This window comes from Sinohyriopsis cumingii, chromosome 16, assembly GCF_028554795.1.
Source record: "Sinohyriopsis cumingii isolate HCF-2022 chromosome 16, ASM2855479v2, whole genome shotgun sequence".
NCBI lineage: Eukaryota > Metazoa > Mollusca > Bivalvia > Unionida > Unionidae > Sinohyriopsis > Sinohyriopsis cumingii.
This window is the reverse complement of record NC_142976.1, coordinates 6,570,328-6,579,093: the sequence shown is the minus strand read 5'-3', so window position 1 is coordinate 6,579,093 and position 8,766 is coordinate 6,570,328.

The following is an 8,766-nucleotide window of genomic DNA, read 5'->3' as shown; positions in this document are numbered from 1 at the left end:
ATGTCCCAGCAACATCCTTTCCAACGTTGAACAACTCGAAATTCTGATTGGCAGAAGACGAGCTAGTAATAATTCCCCAGAAATTATTAATGAAGCAGCTTATATTTGTCAATGATTATTTATCATGGACATTAATATTTATTGATCTCTCATTGATGAAATTGTTGATGATTATCACACTGATTGAGGGTATGCAATTAGATCAGTGACAAGAAAATAAGATGATCATACATAATGCTTAACATGGACTGATCATGGTCAGGGTGATAAATTCGCAATTACCAACCTATAAAGCGATCTACGGTGATGGACTCGGTGATATTGTTCAGGGTCTATTTAAAAGGATAGCCCCAAAAGCAATACCAATTGCAAAACAATTATCAACGAAAGCTATTGACGTTGTTTGTGATAATGGTGTTGGTGATATTGCTAGTAAAGCATTCTCAGCAATCAAGGATAGATGAGCAAAATTGATATGACGATAACTGCAGCCAGTAAAATTACCCAGTACGGAAGCTATGCCTTCAAATGTTACAAAAATAATAAATCAAGGTGCAAATAAAAAACTAGCAGAGTTGGCTGGTGTACCCCTGTCAGAAAAAGAAAAAGATATAACTGCTAGTCTGATAGCAGGAAGTGGTCTTTGTGTTAAACGATAACAATTATAACAAAATATTTAAACATGTATCTGATCCAGCATTTGACATGGATGCACCAATTCTCAAAGATGAATCTGTGTGCAATTATCAATATTATTTTTATGATGCATGAGAGCCAAATCAGTGTGACAAATCAAACTTAAAGTTCAGGATACAAGCAGATATTTCTTACCTGCTGAAGTATTTATTGAAGTAGAAGGTAGACTTTTACAAGCAGATGGTACAGGAATCAGCATTGCTGCCAACCCTCACGATTTTGGCATGAATTTCACAACTTTTTCAGCGATTCACAGATTCATGTTGCAAGCAAAACATTCACGAATTCTCCAATTCTCAATTATTTTAAATCTTTAATAAAATAACCAATTTCCCATTAAGCGCTAGTCGTGATGTTGGCAATTGCCAAAAAGGTCCAGTACTACTGGTCGCAATATTAGTAGAACTACAGCCTATTGGTACAGTTAGCCCAGTAGCAAGCATTTATGCCTATTTTGATCTCTATGTATAAGAGTAGTTTTACAAACACTTTTGAGAGAAACTGGGGCCTAATCGGAATTTCGCTCAGCGCATGCGTAACCAACACTGATTTAAATTACCGTTCAGCTTCTAATCTAAGATCTTGAAAATGGCTTCACCATCAAGGAAAAAGAAATGTATTGTTCAAAAAGTGAAGTTTAATTTGGAATATACAAAAAATTCGCCGTGCATTCAGCCATCAAGCATTGATATACATCATGCTTTTTGCACACAGTGTGCCACAAATTTTAGTATTGGGCATGGTGGCAGAGACGATGTGACGAAGCACATCAGTTGAAAAAAATACATAGAGGTTGGGAAAATTAGGAATTCGCAGATTTCAGCTCTGGAATATTTTAAGCCATCAACGGAAGACCTGCAAGCTACCAATGCTGAAGCATTATTTTGTGAAGTTTTTATTGTTGAACACAATCGACTTTTATCAGCTGGAGACCCTGCTAAACATTTGTTCCAACAAATGTTCCCGGACTCGAAGATCATTTCGAAGTTTTCCTGTGGAAGAACCAAAAGTGTGGCACTAGTTAAAGCAATGTCAGAGAACGCCACAGAAAACTTGGTCACCAAGATCAACCAGCAGGCAAAAAGCCTGAACTGGTTTGAAAACAAATTTATGATCAAGCAATTGTCAGGAAGTTCAAGTCTACCACAGCATAATGTCTTGGTAAATAACCACAGGAACAAGTGAAATTTATGAATACTATAATAAATAGAATTGCAGATATATTTCTGCATATATGTAGTGTTTTAGTTTTATTTCGTGATCATGATATAGTGTAGTATTGATGTCAGAGTGGATGGAGTTATTGTCATGGTATGTTTCACAAATTCATGTCCAAATTCACTACTTTTTATCCCTATTTTCACTTATTGAGAGCATGGAAGGTTGGCAGCTATGAATCAGAATTGGGGATTGACCTGGTTTCATTAACAATGGTATTATGGTGTTATTTAAAAGTGCTATATACATGATTGGCAGAAGACCCACTGAATCATGCTTGGAAAATGTTGATATTGCCACGACGATACTTGGCCTTGCTGGTCCGTCAATGATGTTTGCAAAGGATACAACTGATCATCCAGAAAGCAGACAGTATAATATAAGACGACCAAGAAACTATGCCGACAGCGCTGATGGTGATGCGTGGCCAGTGGTTCATGATGCTAATCCAGAATTCAACTTAGGATTTGCTGCACGTAGATTAATGTTAAATGATGAAGAAGAATTTTCATGTGTGATTCCACTATCACATATATTTGGATTTTGTAGACATGTCAGAAAGGTTATCTTCGGAACCAAGTATACAGTTGTACTTGTTAGAAAAGACAATTGCGATCTGGCGCAGTTGGTGACTGTATAGTAAGACTAACAAAACTTTCATTGTGGTTGCCAGTAGCGACTCCATCGATCGATGAAGAACAATGGTTACTCTCTTTTATGAGTCAAGTTGGTAACATTGTCATGGTTGACGATGACAACAGACAGTATTTCAAGTGAAGTTGCAGGTTTATTTACATGGAAGATAGCATTACAGCAGGGTGTTTCTGCACCGCGACATATATTCATCGCATTTCAGGAAAATGCATGAGAAATACACAAACACGAAATTCAATGGCATTTGACACACTTGGAGTTTCTGAGGTTTCTTTAAGGATAAATGGGCATCAGGAACCATTCGAAGAAGTATTGCTGAGTTTTGATTGCAATAATGTAGCACACGCATATCATCATTTGATGACATTTATGGGGTGTGATCAGAATGTTGACTCTGGTTTACAGATATCTCAGCCTGATTTTACAACGCTGTATCCAATCTTTTACTTTTCGTTGGAACATTTAGACTTACTCTGGCAATCTATCATTGATATACACTAATGAGCTCGTGTAGCATGATCACCACCAAGAATACCTGGTCCACCAGTTATTCCTGGTGGTTAGAGAGCAATCACTTTTATACTCTCAGACAAAACAATTATACTTGAAGGTGTTGGTGGACAAATGAGAGTTATTGATACCCCAGTGGAAAAATGTAATTAAATTGCTGATGATATTATGATGTCATATCATCACGTTAGTGTCTGACTCCTGGTCAGATTAAAAAGCTTCAATCGAAATCAGGAAAAAAATGTGGAACAAAAATAGCACTAAAACAAGAACAGATCACAGGTGGTCCAGATAACTATCACTGACATAACGTCAACTCAGGCACTTCACTGAAACCTAACAATCAAAGACTGGTGTTAGACTTAATCTTTCTGCAGGTGCTATTAAAGATGCAGTCAAGACGGGTGGTATATTTCGACTTTCTTGCAGCTATACCAGTGTTAATAGCCACTGCAGCCCCAGCTGTTGCAAAAGCAGCTGCAGATGGTGCTGTTGGAACTGCTGCTGGGATGGCACTCGTGGTACGGAAAAGGTCTAAGACTTCCCAGGACACATCGTTAGATGCAAAGCAATGCCTTCCTATGTCCATTTTTGATTTACTTGATGCTGCTAAAAAATTAAACATAAAAACTACAGAGGTGTTTTTATGTTTGACCAGTTACCAAAGCAAGCAAACAATGTTGAAACTGGTATCATTAATCTCGATGGAGGTTCTGGAAAAGGTACTCATTGGGTTGCATATGCGATTGATCCACATGGAATTATTTATTTTGATTCATATGGACTGGCACCACCAAAAGAATTTTTAAAATATGTCAGCACTGGAATACGTATTATTCCTGCAGTCTGGTATTCAACATTACCAACACAGACAATAACCGATCTCCCAATATGTGGCTGTGAAGTAAGTGCTTTACTCGACACTGTGTCAAAATCTTCCGATACACCTCGTAAGGTTGCACATGCGTACATGAGTTCTGTTTTAAATAATTACTAATCATATAATGGTTGATATTTATGGAAGATCTTCTATTAAAAACAAGAATGAAAAAAGATGAACTTGATTTGTCGAATTATGTGACTAGAGATGATCTTGCTGATTTTATGAATCTTTCTGGAGTTGACCAGGGATGAAGTTTCTATTTTTCAGGATAAATACGGTGTTTTAAGGACGAGTAACATTAAGTGGGTCAACATAGTTCGTAGAGTTCACTGTGCTACCATGGATAACATTCCAGTATTTACTGACGGCGGTAGAATCAAAGACTCAAATGTATCAATTGCAACTATCAGAAATGAAATTATAAAACGTGTTGCTAATCGTTTATGATCCACTGGTGATACAATGACAGGTGAACTCATCATGAATGGAGAAAAAATTAGTTCTTTTAAGAGAACCAACAGCCGATGAAGATGCCATAGCCAAAAAATATGTAGATAATAACTATACTACAGTAGATACCAAATTAACCACGCTGCAATCTGAGTATGACATTCACATAAATGTTTTCAAATCTTCGTATAAATTTTAAAAAACTCACAGATGATTTCTTTGGAAGGTCGTTGTTTATTGACTTAAAACTCAATGAAATTAACACAGAACTCGGCGATATTAAAACAGCTGTGTCAGATATTGAAACGATCAATCAACGGTTAGGTATTATCAGAGATCCTAAATCCTTTTCACATCTAATCACGATAGTGCAGAGTAATATCGCTGATGTTAGAAAAAACTAGAAGATGTTATCAGTAGAATTCCTGATATTGTTAAAAAAAATTAATCTGATTAAAATTCCTCACAAACAGATCATCAACGTGGTATACACAGTGTCCTCAGGATCATCAACATGGTCACAGCAAAATAACACTATCAAATATACCGCGGAAGTCACTGGTGTTCAGTGCTGCGAAATTTAGTATTTTTACCACGTATCTATGGCATCATTCAACCGATAATTTTTCTGGAACCGTACCTATTGTGTTAAATAAAGCAGATGAAGAAATATGTATGCTGGAACCATCTGATAAAAAAATTAACCACAGTGTCTTACTGGTGGTGTCTGGAATTTGTCGCTGAAAAACCTCAGTTAATTACTTAGTAATTAGAATATATGATCTCACAATCGTCAGATCTAAATTTTGTAAACAAAAACATGTTCGAACAAGTATGTAGGTGGCAAACCAAAATAAAAAATATCATTGACAAGTATACAGTAAAAGTAAAAAAATGTCGCAGATGTGTAGTTGTCATGACATAATTGTGTATTTGGCGTATGCTGTTATTGTTGGAACTGTCATACTGCTATTAACAATAACAATGACATTGACAGCATCTGTAACAATTTGTGTTTCAGCTCCAACAACAATTGCTGGTGTTCTTAATAACATCGCCAAAAAAATATCTACATGTACAAATACAAAATTGCATGAGTATACAGTAAAGTTGCATACAGCGACGGTAGCATGCTTCAAATTATTTTCATTGATATCATCAGGCCTTAGTGACGGAATAATATCAGATACTGAGTTCACAGAAATGATTAAGATTTACAATGAAGCAATGACGGTCAGAATCTACGTCTGATTTAGAAAATCGGGATTTAAAATCCTGATTTAAAATCATGGGTTATATGTCATCACAAGAATTACTACAACAGGTCATTGCTAATACAACTCCGTCAAAAACCACAATCATATCAGCAAACTCAATTAGCGTTAGCTTTTCAACTCCTATTCCAGCGAAAGAAATAGCACTATGACAATTACGAGTATATCATAGCTGGCCAAATATTAGATCAAATTCATTCGGTGGGTTGCATGCAAATAATTCTCTGGTATTTGCGTTATAAAATTAACCCGATGGTACTCCAATTGGCAAGTTGTAGTTATTCCCACAGGTAATTCTCAGATCGAACAAATCGACGATGAATTCCAGTGCAGAATTAAATCTATCACTGGAAAATGATCCAAAATAGATATCACTGTTCACGAACCAATATTATCAGCTGCGATAGAAACAAATTCGCTAGATTATGCCGCCGATATATAGCAATCCTCGATCAGAACCATATTAGAATGGCTTGAGATACCACCTGTATATCAAGGACTGTTATAATCTAAACAAGCTGATTTTATCACAGATAAACTTTTAAAAATTTCCAGAATATCGAAAGAAATATCCATGGACGTATATAGTAAATAGACTGTAATACATGATGAAGAAATCTATTTTACTGTGTCTGATGATGAAAAGCTTCCTAAATGAGGAGTAAACATATATAATATTAACATAGATGTTATAAAACAATTTATCGATGAAAAATTAACATCCCTGTTGTTAAACCATTTATTGATGAAGATTTTATTAACGCATTTTCCAATAAAAATTAAATCTGAGCACCAATGGGTACTCGGTGATCTACAAAGCTTATTTTCCAGTATATCGTAATACTACAATGACGAAAACAACACATCATTGAAACAATACAACATCTAAACCAGCATTGGATCTCACATTTGTTAACAAAATTATCGTTGAAACACGGTTTACCCCAAGTGATGTTGCAAATTTAAAATTCAAATATGGTACAACGACCCGTAAACAGTTATTTCTCGATCATTTTAAAATATCCGAAGCAGAATTACCAACATTTGTAATACCAGGATTTAAAACTAATGAGCTAACAAAATCGGTCAATTATATCGGTGAATATTTTCCTAAAATAGTTGAAGCATGGAAAAAATAGCCCCTCCGAAGAATATTCTCAAACATAATAGTGATCCAAATGGCGGCGGTAGACATATTTTGCTAGGTGTTGTTAATATCACATCAACGATTGGAGTTAATCTTGTATGTGATGCATTTGATGGCAATTATTAAGTTGATCTTGAAAAATCCAGGCAGGCTCAAAAGGGATAAATTTTATTTACATTTATACCTCAAGCACCCACAAATATTCCTTGATTTAATCAAGGGATATTATATAATGTATCAACACGTGAGAGTTGTTTTATACAACAAAGAGATACTCGAAAGTGCCATCAGAACAATATTGACACTTCCACACACAGAAAAATTTAGTGTTAATATAATTACTGGTGAATACGGCAATGAAGAATTTTTCTTAACACAGGAACAGTTAAATGAGCTGCAGCAAGAATATATTATTACGATTATGTGACAGAGATCAGATTCTGAATTAAGCACATTCTTACATTGAATTTGTTCAGCGTAAAAATATTATAATCTGATTCTGAATAAATATTATCAGAATAAAAGTAAATATCAATAACATCATTGAATCTGATTCAGATTATCAAGCCATTTCATCAAATTAACGGGTATATTACCCATAATTCTTCAGATCATCAATTTCATAAAATTGATGGGGTACGTGGCACTCAAAATAAAAAAAATCTCATCAAAAGCAGAATAAATATTAAAAATTGCATAATAATAATAACCTGAATAAATATTACACGTGTTATTATTCAGTGTTAACACTCATTTTCACAATCTGTTAATACTTTCACTTTGTTTAGCAGTTACTGACTGCTTTCACAATTACTATGGTCACTGGTGACGGTACTTTCATTTCACTTTCACCAGTAACAGAGTTACTTGCCGACATAATCTTTTTCAGTTGTCTTACGCGTATATTAATAATCTTTTATGTTACATATTCGTGAGATAACTCTGATCTAATTTTCTCAATCGTGTTTGCGAGTGATACGAATTTTTCAACTTCTGTATCTTTGACTTTCGCCAAGGATTGTAACATAGATTGTTGAATCAGATTAATTAATTTCTATTCTGCTGGTAGTGTATATCTATCTCGAAAGTTTTGTTCTTGTAATGACTCAAAATCACAAACAACTTTTTCAGGATTGAGTTGATCAGATATTTCTATACCGTCATGTTGTGATTTTCCAATTGCAGAAATAATAGCATTAATATTTTCGAAACTCATTACATAATAAATATCTGTTTAAAATATAAAATATTTAATAACACAACCCCATGTGAACTCCTAGATTACCAGACGATTTTCTAGCAAGTTCAGAGGGTACAGTTATAATCTTAGATCTATGGACGACACAAAGCCCATGTGAACTCCTAGATTGCCAAACGACATTCTAGCACGTTCAGAGGGTACATATATAATCTTAGATATAAGGACGGCACAACGCCCATGTGAACTCCTAGATTACCAAACAAAATTCTAGTTCAGAGGGTGATACAAAATATTTACAGTAAATAAAATCTTAGCTCTAAGGACTGCACAGTACATATAGTAGCATATTTACAGCACTATATACAATCTTAGTTCTAAGGACGGCACAGTACACATATTAGCATTATATATAATCTTAATTAAGGACGGCACAATACATATAGTAGAATCATATATATATATATATATATATATATATATATATATATATATATATATATATATATATATATATATATATATATATATATATATATATATATATATAAAATCTTAATTAAATAAGGCATAATACATATATAGGGAGGCCTTCTCTACATTCAACCGATTTCTGCACACCCTCTCCCCATAATCAACCCCGGGGAGTACAAAAGAATACACATCACTTAGTTACATGGTGGGAAAGTGTACTTTTTTCTGTTGAAGTTCGAGCAATCTAGGGTTTCACATGGGT